The 13,290-nt window shown below is 50.5% G+C and overlaps 1 protein-coding gene across 2 annotated transcripts in view; it reads left to right on the plus strand.

Annotated features, from left to right (window-relative positions):
• Positions 1 to 1,620: 1,620 nt before the first annotated feature.
• The window catches only part of Cyrib (CYFIP related Rac1 interactor B), a 128,171-nt gene continuing 116,501 nt past the window's right edge, over positions 1,621 to 13,290 (plus strand). The window contains exon 1 of one of the 2 annotated variants that reach the window (XM_055626408.1): positions 1,621 to 1,850. The gene's annotated coding sequence lies outside the window, so the exon portion shown is untranslated. The remainder of the gene's footprint in view (positions 1,851 to 13,290) is intronic. The other variant, XM_055626407.1, reaches the window with a different exon arrangement.

Consider the following 13,290-nt stretch of genomic DNA (forward strand, 5'->3'; position numbering starts at 1 on the left):
AAGCATGGTCCCCCTGACCACACCCTCATCCTCCGAGTTCTTCCCCACCTCCTGCCCCAGGCTTGCACTCCAATTGTCCTAAGTTGTTTGAAGACCCCCCAGGTCCTTGTGTCTTTAACAGTTATCCCAAAGAGTAGTAGCACCAATGGCGGCAGCCCCCCTAGGTTCTGCACACGGAGTCCTTACTGTCTGTTCCACTGCACAGTAAAGCTGAGATTAGGCCAGATTTCAGTGAGACAATCTGGGTACATATGTGCCTGGCTACACTGGTATGTGATTGGTATGACCTCGGGTTGATGCCATTTGTACCAGCTTCAGCCTCTTCATGCATAACTCTGGGCAGGCCGATTTATGAATTGAGGTGAGAGCTGAGTGAAGGGGGCACAGCCTTTGGCACCTGGTTCACTTGGAATGTCACGTCTAGAATGAGGAAGGCCTGTTTCACAGGCTGCTCTGCTCCTCAGGTTCGAACCTGTTTCTCCTTAAGTTTATAGCTGTCCAGACCACTCCTCACACTGTAAGATGGCATGGGATCCCTCCTTCACAGCCAAGGGCACTCATGCCCTTTGATATTGGCCCAGGGTCATGAAGTGCAGTGGTGAGGGAGGATTTGAACTCATGCCCTTAAGCCTCCCAGACAATTATTTTCTTCCTGTGGCCTAAATCTGTCCTCGCTATTCCGGTCTCCTGTTCCAAGTGGGACACACACCTTTTCTTGCTTGTCCCAGCGCAAGCCAGCTATCATTTAGAGGCTCTACATGGCACAAGGATCCCTCCCTACCAAAAGTCCTTGCGAGTGCTGCTGGAGCCCATCTCAGCACCCCAGTTCCCTGAACTGGCCGAGGTTAAGGAAAATCTAGACACAGTTTTGTTCACGATGAAATGGACCAAGGTAAATCAGTCCCAAAGAACTGTTTGGGCACACCCCAAAACACCCAGCATTGCTGGAGGAATGAAAGCAGCAGCAGCGGGTGTAACCCTTTTGATGCCATGCTAGAGGCATGTAAAAAGATATTTTACAGAACACTAGTTATTCCGGAAAAATCTGGTTGAATATCAAGATAACGATGACGAGGGCTTGAGGGAAGTGGAGTAAAGGAGAGCAAAGAAGATGCCCCTTAACCATGTCCTAGGCAAGGGGAAAGACAGAGTTTCCCACAGCAACCGAAATGGGAATCAGAGCAAGGAGATCTTAATTGGGGAGTTTCCCCTCACTAAATTACAAGTCCTGGGATGACCATGTGGTAGCTCCGACCCCCACCTCGCACGGCCTCTGCTTTATTGGTCCCCGTGGGTTTGCACCACTGGACCCTGTGGGTGTTTCTGCCTGGCAGGAATTTCGCATGGCTCCCGCGGTCCAGGAGCAGCTAGGCAGGTGGCAGGGCCCGAGCCGTGCACTTCTCGACCCCTCATCCCAGGTGAGGAGGGGACCGCAGGGGACCAGCACCCTTAGGGGTCGAGCCTAAACACCCGGGACTCGCCCAAGGTCACCCGGCAGGCTGGGGCGGGGGCGACGCGGGGCGGTCCCGGGCGCGGTGACGCGGGGCCCGTGGTGCGGCGGGGCCGGGGCGCGGGGGGCGGCGCGTCGCCGCGTCCTCCTTTTGTGCGGCGCCGGGCTGGGCTGCGAAGGTAAACAGCGCTTCCTCTTCCTCCTCGCCGCCTCTTCCTTTTATAGCGATTTCTGGCCACGCCGGGGCCGAGGCGCTGCAGCTGCCGCCGCCGCCGCTGCTGCTGTTGCTACCGCCGCGGCGGGGCCGCTCGCGAACCTGCGGCGGGGACGCGCGAGCCGCCGACCCGGAAGCGGCGAGTGTGCACCGCAGGCTCCCGCCGCCAGCTCGTCGGGCCGCCAGGTACGTGCAGGGCCCGCGGGGAGCCCGCTGCGGCGTCGCCGCCCAGGGTCACCCGGCTGCTGGGAGGGAGCGAGCGCCTAGGGCGCCGTGCACCCTGAGGCTGGGGCGCCCGGTCCTAGTGGCCGTCCCGGGGCACACCCCTCTTGCAAGCCAGGTGAGCGGTACGGGGCCTGACCCAGGCGCCACGCTGCCCTCCCGCTAACTTCATGGGGGGGGGGGGCGGGGGGAGGCGGGATGTTCCAGGCCAGGAATTGAGGAACCAAAAGGGCGAATAGACTCCCACTGGCTCGACTTCCTCCTGCTCCGACCCCCGCCGCGTTTAAACAGCACTTCCTCTTTGCCCGTTATGTTTTCATCTTCATCATCATCATCATCATTTTTTTTTTTTTTAATGGAAGTTCAGGGTTCAGAGGTGGATGCATTTGCAGCCAGCAGTGCTTTCTGGGGGCGGTGCAGACACAGTAGGTCTGGAAGAAACGTGTCCTGTGAATGTGGGTCTTGTGTCTGGGGTGGGAGGAAAGAGGAACCCGAACTTCCTTTGCCGGCAGAGCCCTAGGGGTTTGTGTCTGATCCCCACCCTGCCGCTAGAAATGGAGGGGTTGGGGGAGGGCTTGAGTATGAAGGTGGCGCAGCAGGGAGAGTCACGTGTATTGTGCACCTCTGTCTAATTCCAGGTTCTGCTACTCACCAGCTTTGTGACCTTGGGCAAGTTGGCTGCCTTCTCTGGGTCTTAGGCTCCATGTCTGTAAAATGGGCTGCTTTGAGTTATGGCCTACAGTAAATGAGACTAGATTTCCTGGTCTTGAGGTACAGGATAGGAATGTCACTTCACCTTCTAATGGTCTCCATCCCCTAAGACACATGTGCCTGGCGTACTGGGAGGCCTCCCTGTTGATAGTTGTGAAATGAATTGGTGGATGGTAAATTTTGAGAAGTCAGCCCTTATGCTTCCTCATTTCTGCCTTCTTTGCCCTTAACTTCCATCCCATAATCACTGGAGCCATATTTTTGCTACCTCCGAGGTCCAGAGGAAATAGTGACACCCTGTGAAGGAGCTTCCACTCTGATTTTGAGATTCTTCCTATTCTTGGAGGGTTGTATTCTGTGTGCATAAAAGGAAGCATCTTTTTTTTTTTTTTTTTTTTTTGCTATGGCCAGATGACAGCGGAGGTGGCTGGCACTGTTGCCAGCTGGGATAATTTCCCAGGGCCTGTGTTGCATGTAACTGGGAAGGAGACTGGGGAGAGGTTGGTTTTCTCCTGTGGTGGGCCATGCAGAATGGGTCAGTTGGTTGGGCTTTCTTCCTGGGATGCACTTTGTAATAGATATGCTGTGGATTATGAGAGAGTGTGTGTGTGTGTGTGTGTGTGTGTGTGTGTGTGTGTGTGTGTGTAGGGGGGAGAGAATATGTGTTGTGTTGTTTGAAGGGTATTAGAGAGGGGTACATAGAAATGGCTTTTGGATAAAGGCCTAAGATGTATTTGTGCACTTTGGGAAATATTAAAGAAATGTTGCTTTCTCTGACAGCCATCCCTGTCCTTTTTCGTGTCCAAAGCCTTCTGTGTAGGTCTCTGAAGACCTTGGAGGAGAAGGTAGTGATTTGGCGTTTCACCTCAGGACAGGCAATGAGTCAGAACTACTGTTACTTGTTTTGTTTGTTTGTTTGTTTGTTTGTTTTGAGACAGGATCTCATGGTATAGCATAGGCTGGCCCAGAACTTGTAAATGCACCAGCCTCTGCCACCTGAGTGCTGAGACCTTGGGCGTGTCACCATGTGCAGCTCACTTCCATTCATTTAAGGAGGCAGACAAGCTCCTCCACACAGTGACACTGCTGCATGCCTGCTTGATAATTCACGTGGCGGCCACAGTCACCTGTGTGGCAAGAGGGACTCTTTTCATCTCCCTCAGACTTGGGAGTGAGGCCAGGACTTCCCAGGACTCTCAGCCTGCAGAGGCAGGTGCAGGGCCATCAGCTAAGTCTCAGGGCTGCAGAACTAGCCTGGGGTTCTGACGGCCCTGCCGAGCTGCGAATGCCTTGTCTCCTGATGCCTGGCAGGCTGCCTGGCTTATTCCAGGAGCCATGGACCTATTTTCTGACAGAGTGAGTAAGAAAGTGATGGTTTCCCCTCAGTTCTTTGTGACTGCATTCTGTTTGCATCTCAAGGTCAACATCTGGCCTGGAAGTGACCTTGACGATGTCCCCTGGTGGTTCTTCCTGAAGTAAAGTCATGGATCCTAATCCCTGGCAGGCCTTACGTAAGAATCCCGAGACAGGGCCACAGGAAGGACTCCTAAGAGACACTGATGCCAGGAGAGTGTGGCCTCGTGCTCAGTATCTCTGCTATCTCTTTGATTGGAGAGACTATCCATTCTTGTGGCTTTGGTGGTATGGGACTTGGCTGTCTTTAGCAAACCCATCTGAGGCTGTGCTGTGTAGATTTGAAATTGTTGTTATTTGAGCTGGGCATGGTGACGTCTACCTGTAATTGTAACACTGGGGATGATGAGGCAGGGAGGTCACTGGTTCAAGACCAGCCTGTGCTGTGGTAAGGCCCTTTCTTAATCAGGTAAACACCCCCAACATCACTTCATAGTACGGTCAGCATGCAGCCTTAGGTCAGTGTCACCTTGAAACCCTCTTTTCCTGTTGGCCAACAGGTGAAATCATTCCAGTTGGTGCCCATCGCACAGGGTACCCAGAAGAGTAGGGTCAGCATTTAATCCAGTTTCTCTGTCTCTTACACGTGCATGTCCAGGGTTCTGTGCAGTGTTCCTCTCTGTAAAATGGGCAGATGAGGCATGGGCTTGTGTCTGCATCACAGTTATGTGATGGAAGCCCCAAGAGCAGGACAGTTATGGCAGTAGTCATGGCAGTCTTGCCTGTCAGAGCACAGACAGAACTATTGCAGGAGCTCCTCTCTGTTTTAACTGCAGTGAAGCTTCCAGAGAGAAAGTGGGAGGAGGCCAGGGATCGAGGACTCCTAACTTTCCCAAGAGGTGTGTGTTTTCTATAGGTTGCTGAAGACTGTGTGTGCCCTCCAGTATCCATAGCTCTAGGTCCAGAGGCTTGCTCTGCCCCCTCCAATCTACCTTCCATGTGCTAGTGACACCCATCCTCTATCTTCTAGAATCTGTGTATCGTCTTCCTGTTCTTAGCCAAAACTTGACTTCCTCTTCGTCTCAAATGGACCCACTTTACATCGATTTGGCAGAACTTTAGAATGTAGATTTCAGATGGTCCTGAAGGCTGGATGGGCCTTGGGTGGAGGACAAGGATACAAATGTGGGGCAATTACTACCCCTCCCACCATCTTTTCTATTGTCAGGGGCACTGAGAGTGTGGGTTTGGGGCACGGATTGCCCACATTGACTGCTGATAGGGGAGTCACGCCGGCTCTGGAGATGGCATTGGGATCAACACAGAGGTGGATGCAACAGCGAGTACTGCACACAGTAGGTGCTCAGTAAACGTCTGCTGCTTCCCCTCTGCGAGGCTCTCTCTGCCCTCACCTGGTGCCACCATCCTGTCCTCTGTACCCCGTCATTCCAGTTCTGCTTGGGAAGCTGCTCTGGACTGGCAGGCTGTTCCTAGAAGAGATCAGGAGTCTGCAAGCGCTTTGAGTCTGAGTGCTATTTTAATCCAATTGTTGACCGGCTGTTGCATGGGCTTCCACTGAATGGGAGATGGTTCCATCAGAGACTAAATGGACGAGTCATCGAGCTTACGTTCTGTCCCATTCATTTTTTCTCCCCACTTGTCGCAGGCTTACTAGCTGCCATCTGCTCCATGAGTATCATTTGTAAATATATAAATAATCGAAGTTGATGAAGTCTGCTTGGAAGAAATGTGGCCCAGAGTGATTTCTATAATGTTGAACATAATCTGAAACTATTAAAGGAATTGCAGGGAGTATTAGAAAACAGTAATTGTATTCAGAAAGGTCCCTCTCTGTGGCAAAAGTGAAGGGAAGTTCATTTTGGAATGTGGATAAAGGACCTGTGAGGGGTCAGTGGATAGCTACTGTACATTAGCCTGTTTGTGGGCTGAGAGGGTGAGAATCGATTCAAGGGACAAGGAGCAATGCCAGCTATCAAAGCTGGTGTGTGAGCACTGCCTGGCATCCTTGGGACTCAAAAGGGTTGTGAAGTAACTGGTACGTTGATGCCTTCTGGGGCATATACATTTTAGGGTCCAGTTTGTCTTCCATGGAAGGTTCCAGAAGTTACAAAGAACAACCTCTTTTTTGAAAAATCACATATTAATTACACATGGTCATGGTTTCATTATGAAATCTCTCTCTCTTTCTTGTGTGTGTTCGAGAGTATGTATACTTTCGTGTCTTTTTGTTCATTTTGGTGATTTGGTGAGGTTTGAATGCTAGAGAAGAGGCATTTCTCCCTCCTCTAACAATCTTTAGCCGCCTGTAGTTCCAACCTCTTCAGGGAGAGGAGGGGCTATGGCAGGCTGTTGGTGGCCCACTGTCATCACAGCTGCTGTGAGTGTGCGGCACAATGGCCACATCATACCCAGAGGTCAGTGTTCCATAGTACTGTGCCCCATCCACTCGCTCTTACGTTCCTTCTGCCCTCTCTTCTGTGACGTTCCCTGATACGCTATTGTGAGTCTTACCAGTGCCCACAGTCTGAGAGGCATCAGGTGGCCATTTGAGAGTGTGTGCCAAGTCACTTTGGGCTTACCTGCAGCCTGAGTCATGTTTGGGACATCCATGTTGGATGTCATGTTGGAGCATCCATACTCCCCACAGTGAGGATGCTTCTGGCCTGTGAGCCACACCATTCAGCACGATATACTTAGAGAGCATCCCGCCTTACTTTACCGTCCTGCTCCTCCCCTCACCAGCCAGGACCAGGAAAACAGGCCACAGGGATCTGCATGATAACCCTGTAGGTTCCCAAGGCAGTTAGTAGCAGAGGCAGGTGTATTGAAAATGAGGCCCAGAACAGGCCAGTTACAGTGTGGGCGCAGCTGATGGAGAAGGAGGCCCTCCATTACCTGTCACCAAATGTCTCCTCAGCTCAGGAGTACCCAGAAGGGCTAGAGATGATACAGGGAGGGGGGGCAGGTAGAGCAGACTGCTCTTCCCATGGGATCTGATTGTGGCTGAGCCTGAATAGGACCTCCATGCCTAGAGTCCTGGGCCTTTAGCACTCTGTCCTCTCATTTAAACTGACAAGGCAGTGGAGATCCAGAGGCAGAAGACATTCCCAGGAGGCAGAATCAGGGCTGTGAGTCAAGGCCTGCTGGCTGGGAAGCCCAGCTTCTCCACGGCTCACTGTCCCTTCCTGTTTGTACCTCAAGCATGTCTGGTGGCTCTGCTTTAGAGAGACAGGCGGTTGCTGGGGTCCTAGATATAGTCCTGCCCTTGATGTTGTCAAGCAGCAGGCTAAACTAAATGAAAGGAGAGGCTCAGGATGGGAAAAGGAATAGCTTTACCATCATCCCATGGTATATGAGGGCCACCGGCTAGCCATCTCTTCTCGTCCTGTTTGGTTAGGGTGGGTGAGGACATGGGGGAGGAGGGCTCCATATTTATTCATCACTTAGGAGATTTATGTCACTGAATTTCTAGACTTTAAACTCAACCCTGGCTCAGTCACAGTGTTGTGTGGCCTTGGGCAGATCATATCACTGCACTGAAGCAGAATGGAGCTTGAGAAAGCTGGGCTCATGGCCCTGCCTCCCTTCATACATTATAGTGTAACCCCTGTGTAGCTGCTCTAGGAATGTCCCCTTTCTGAGGGACACACAGAAAGCCAGGTTCTTCTTGTAGAGCAGAGATGGCTGTGATTTTGGTGTTCTTAGACTGTTGTGGTGGCTTTACGGAGCACCGGATGCTCTGTGGAGGCAGTGAGCATCTTTGGAAGAAGCCAGTAGTGGGGTGAGAAATGGAGCCGGGATGTCTGGGTCAGGGTCAGACCTTATCTGAATTCTCTTCCAAGTTATATGAACTCGCTGGCATCTGAGTGCCCGTTTCCCAGCCTCTTGTAGCACTTTGAAAATGTTTCTGTGAGCTTGCCATGGGGTTGCAATTTAGGTGCTGCTGTCACTTGAGTCCCTGGTCTGTTTAGCACCCCTAGGGCTCAGACTCAGAGCCAGGGAGCATTGGAGTTGAGGGAGGGCTGTACTGCCACTGTCTTCTGCAGCCCCAGCTTTGTTCAAAACCAGAGTGAAAAAAGGACACAGCGTGGAAGTGAAACTTGGGCAGCGCCGCCCCCCCCCCCCCCCCACTGTCTGCTCGGCTTCCTTGAACTCAGGTCTTCTGTAGTGTTATGTAATCTTGGGCACCAGAGACCAGCTGAAGTACACACAGATACAACAGGCCTGTGAAGGGACTCACCAAATGGCCATCCTATGCGTTCTGAAATGTGTTTTACAGCCGTTCCTGAGCATGTGTCCCTAGCTCACCAGTTCTTAGTTCACGATAGAGGCAAGAGCTCGATTCTGCCATTCAACAAAGTAATACAGCAAGTAGCTGCTGTGCTATGCTCCAGGCCTGTGATGCTGCTCCGTGGCGGGGAACAAGTAGTGTCTGGCAGCCACTCACACCAGTTCCTACCGGGCCCAGAACAATGTGAAACGAAGGAATCTGAGGTTGTTTCTTCCGGTTGACCCAAGCCCAGCCCAGTTATCCCCATCTAGACACTAGGCACCAAGAAGGGAAGGCAGGGGCTTGGTGCAAGGAGAAGGACAAGCGGGGATAGAGGGCAGTCATTTCAGCTCCTGGGGGAAGCCTTCGTGGATGTGTGTGTATGTTCTGCCTTTTGCGTTTGGGTAGCCTGTGTCCCAGTCACTTGGTGAGACAGATGATATTTACTGTTACTTTGTAGTTGAGAAAATTGAGACAACATAGAGGCTAATAAGGAGAGGGAGAACTCCAACATTCCACATAGCCTTTGGTGCCCACTTCTCTCTCACCTCTTTCCAGGGACCTGTGAATGTAATTCAGAAAGTATGGAGTGGCCCTACCAGGAGCAGAGGCTCACTCTCCTGGGATGGGTTCTCCCCAGCATCCTGGAGGATAGCTGGCCTGAGAACTCCCCTTAGGATGGTATAGGGCTGTGGGTTTCTCGATATCCATGGGTTCCTTCTTGTGGGCTGGTCTGTGTCAGAAGTTTTTGGTGAAGGTGGGAAACTGACCATACTACTCAGACTCCTCAGGTGATGTGTGTGCATGTTTGTGTGTGTGTGAGTGTGTGTGTGAGTATGTGCGGGTGTACACTCGTGTGCGTGCATGATCGCAAATGTATGTGTGTGTGTACAGGTGTGAACCACAGGGACTGTCATTCTGTCATTCCATAGGCATCATCTTTTCTTTTCTTTTTTTTTTTTTTTTTTAATTTTTGAAATAGAGTCTCTTACTGGCCTAGGACTCACCAACTTGGCTAGTCTGGCTGGCCACTGAACCCAGGATCTGTTTTTGCCTCCCTAGCATCATAAGACTACTAGTAACACTCTTTTTCCCAAATGTGGGTTCTGGAGATCAAACTCAGGTCCTTTACCTGATGAGCCATCTTCCTAGCCCCTAAGAGTTCTCTCGACACTTGATGGATTTTGTGAGATTTGTAACTGCAGCATGATCACATGGTCGATGTTTCTCTGCCTACGGTAAGCACCTCTCAAGAGATGAGAAGGGCAGACAAAGGGGACAGCAAGACTCATGTTTCTGGTGGGGGTGGGAATTTGAGTGGAAGATTTGGGGGTTTGTACACCGGCCCTTGCAGACTTGAGATCAGAAGGTGGATCTTGGGTTCACACACTCCCCTTGATGCACTTGTCCTTCACCTCTTCAACGTGAGAACTTGCCAGAACTGTCTGTGTTTCTTCTGCAACGTTTCATTCCTGGGATGTGTCACACCTGCCTAGAGGGAGGCCAGAATATTTTTAAAAAGTTTTTTTTTTTTTTTAATTTTCTTATTTTGGGGTTTATTTGTATGTGACGTATGTGTTTGTGGACATCAGGTGTTTTCCTCTATTTTTCCCCAGTCTCTCACTGGCCTGGGAGCTCACTAAATGGCCAGACTTACTTGTAGCCCCAATGTTAGCTACTTGTAGCCAATGTTAGCTACTTTGTGAGTTCTTTTTTCTTCCACTCTTCACCTCTTTTATTCTTCCTTTTCAACCCCCTAACACTAGATATGAGAGAAAAATGATAACGAGGAAAGGGGGTGATATTATGGTTAGAACACTTCCTGCTGAGTAGGGGCATGGAGCTCCTTGGGGCAAGTTTGATCTCTGATGTCAGGATATTTAATTATTATTATTTCTCCTTTTCTTTCTTCCCTCCTCCTCCTCCTCATTCTTCTTCCTTCTTTTTGAATGACTGCTTAACAAAGCACAACCAACAGCAACCTACAGCATCCAAGCACCAGCCAGCAAGCCACCGTCTGAAAAGTCCCCAGAATTCCAAACATCACACAATTGCCAAAAGTATCTGCAGCTGGCAAAAATCACACCGCCGCCAGAGCACTAGGCAAATCCTAGTCAGCTGCTGTGAAGCAACCACATATCCCTACACCTCAGATTTAAAACAAAAATTATAATATTGCTTTTTTTTTTTTTTTTAAACAAAATTCCAAAATGCTCACTGCACTTGCTGGCCAGTGAGCCGCAAGGATCTGCCTGTCTCTGCTCATCCAGTGTGGGGTTGTAGATGCAGCACTGGGCCTGGTGTTGACTGGGGTGCCGGGGTCCGAACTCAGCTGCTCATGCTTATGTGGCACACAGTTTACTGACTGAGCCATCTTCCCATACCCACCTAAAGTATTTTTGTTTTAAAGAGAGCCTTATGTGAACCAGGGTGTTTGAAGATGACTTTAAACTCCTGATCCTCCTGTCTCAGCTATTGGTATTACAGGCATGTGCCACCGTGCTCACTCGGTGGGGTGCACTTTATGGGGTACTTGAGATTTAAGCCCAGGGATTTATATATGCTAGGCAAGCACTCTACAGCTCAGCCACACACACTCCCAAAAAAACCCCAGAATCCCCACTTAATTTTTTTTTTCTCTTTTTGAGATAGTGTCTCACTGTGTAGCTCTGAATGTCCTGTTGCTGACTGGCTTCAAACTCAAAGAGTTTGCCTCTGTTCTCTGAGTGCTTGGATTAAAAGCACAGGCCACTACTCAGGGCATAGCATTCCTATTTTGAAGCCTGGCTGCCTATTAGAGGTATGACAGTTTGGACTAATCTATTAGCCTTTACAGATATCTCAGAGTCTGCATGGCTGGGGATTGGGAAGTTGTCCTGAGATAGGAAAAACCCTGAAGGTCACCAAGTTGTCTTCCCCAGTTCTTCTCAGGCCATGGCCCACAGAGGAAATAGGATGAGTAAGTCCTGAGCCATGGGCCAGACAGTGAAAGAGGAAGCACCTCTCCTTGGGAGGGGACTGACCCTGGGGCCTTGCTGAACCAGTGTTGAGGTCAGTGTCTCTTCTCTGCACAGTGTGACCCCGTCCCTCTTGCTGGGACTAACTCTGATTCTCCTCCAGACATGCAACCATGGTCCAGATGTGAGTTCCCCAGTGTCAGGACCACAGAGGTGAGAGGAGCTTGAAAAGCATGAATGAATTACCAGGCAAGGGAGGACTCACCGCTGCCAAGGGTCATGCAGCCAGTGGGTGGCTACGGGGAGAGCTAGGTCTCTTGACCAGACTGTCCTGGGTGGTGGGGTATGAAGTTACTGGGTCTTGTGGGCCTCTATACATTTGGAGTACTGGTTTCCTGTTGTCATTTGAGACAGGCTCGTTTTCTAGTAGTCTCCCACTGAGAGTCCTAGCTTGAGACCCAGAATACCAAATGAGAGGAGACCTCTTGACCACGGAAGGGCAGAATTTGGCCCAGCAGGTGAAACTTCACAGAGCCAGTGATTTCTGACCTAGCCCTACACCAAAGGACAGGGCTCCACACACACGGGTTGGAGTCCAGAATGCTGTGTAGTCAGGTCCACAATCAAATGTATGGACTGAGCTGTAGGAGACAGGATACCCTCAGGGACAGCAACTGGGACTCAGGAGATGGTTCAGTGAGGGAGAAAGGACGCTGCTGAGTTTGAATCCCAGCACCCATGTAAAAATCTGGGTGTGGCCTGGTGCACATCCATCACTGTGGGCAAGAGGAGGGATCCCTGGGGCTTGTTGGCAACTAGGCTAGTTCAAGGTTCAGTGAGAGACCCTGGTTTAGGAGGAATAAGGAAGAGAGATACAGTAGGAGACCTGGTGTCCCCTGTGCACCTAGACACATAGACAAAGAGATGCGTGCACGCACGTGCGCACACACACACCAGAAGCAGCAGCAGCACCAAGAGAAAAAAATCAAATATAGATGAGTATGTCATACAGCACAAGAATATATTATTCTTGTTACATTCTTGTACATACTACGCTATTTATACTGTCAATTGTATTTGTTCATATTCACTTCTTTATTTTGAGGTGCTGGGCATGGAACCCGGGCCACAGGAATGTTACTTATGTAATAACCTACCTCTGCACAGCAGTCACAGTCCAAATCTATCTTCTGTCTGTCTGTCTGTCTGTCTGTCTATCTATCTATCTATCTATCTATGTTGGGGATGGAATTCAGGACCTCCCTAGGTAAGTGCTCTGTCACTGAGTTAAATCAATAACCCCTGTTTTTCTACAGCAGGGTCTCATGTAGCCCAGGTTGGCCTCCAACTCATTGTGTAGTGAGAGTGACCTTGAATTGGTAATCTCCCTGCCTGCACCCCCGGAGTACTGGGATTACAGGCCATGTTCAGCCATGCTCAGTTTTTTGGGTGGTAGAACTCAGGGTGTGTTAGGCTTGTAGTGTGGCTGAGCCACATCACCATCTCCACCCCCTAAGGTTTTTAAATGAATAGGAAGTGTTTTTTTTAACAAAAAATTTAGTCTGAGTGCATTTGAGTCTGGCTTAGGTGAGCAAGCTTTGTCCGTTGTGACATGCTGAGGACATATGCAGGGTGCACCGGGTTCTGCAGGTATCTGGATCGGGAGTCTGATGACCCGTCAGGAAGGTTTTAGGGGTTGTGGTCATCTGATGCGGGACATAGGGGATAAGAGGAGGTACCTCCCTGGACTGGACAAGGATCGACTTCATGTTTTTGAATGAACTAGAGTCTGTATCACACAGTGAGTTTGTGGAGTTACTCTCTCCCCTTCTTGGAGTTGATCTGAAAGTGCTGGCATGGAGGACACTTGCGCTTGGTCCCCAACGTCCCCCCTGTCCAGTTAGACTATGTTTTGCTCTGGCAGCTTCTCAGGGTTGCAGTGGGGAATGCGAGTGGGGAGCCAGTTGTGTGCTCCTGGCTTGCCTTCTGATCTCCCCTCAGAAGGACTGAGCAATTCTGTAGGTGTGACTTCAAATGTTCCCAGCCCTGTCTTTATCCATGATGGAGAATGTGTCCTGAAAGCTTCTCTCTC

Source organism: Psammomys obesus, unplaced genomic scaffold, assembly GCF_907164565.1.
Source record: "Psammomys obesus unplaced genomic scaffold, mPsaObe1.curated_primary_1811, whole genome shotgun sequence".
Classification (NCBI taxonomy): Eukaryota; Metazoa; Chordata; class Mammalia; order Rodentia; family Muridae; genus Psammomys; species Psammomys obesus.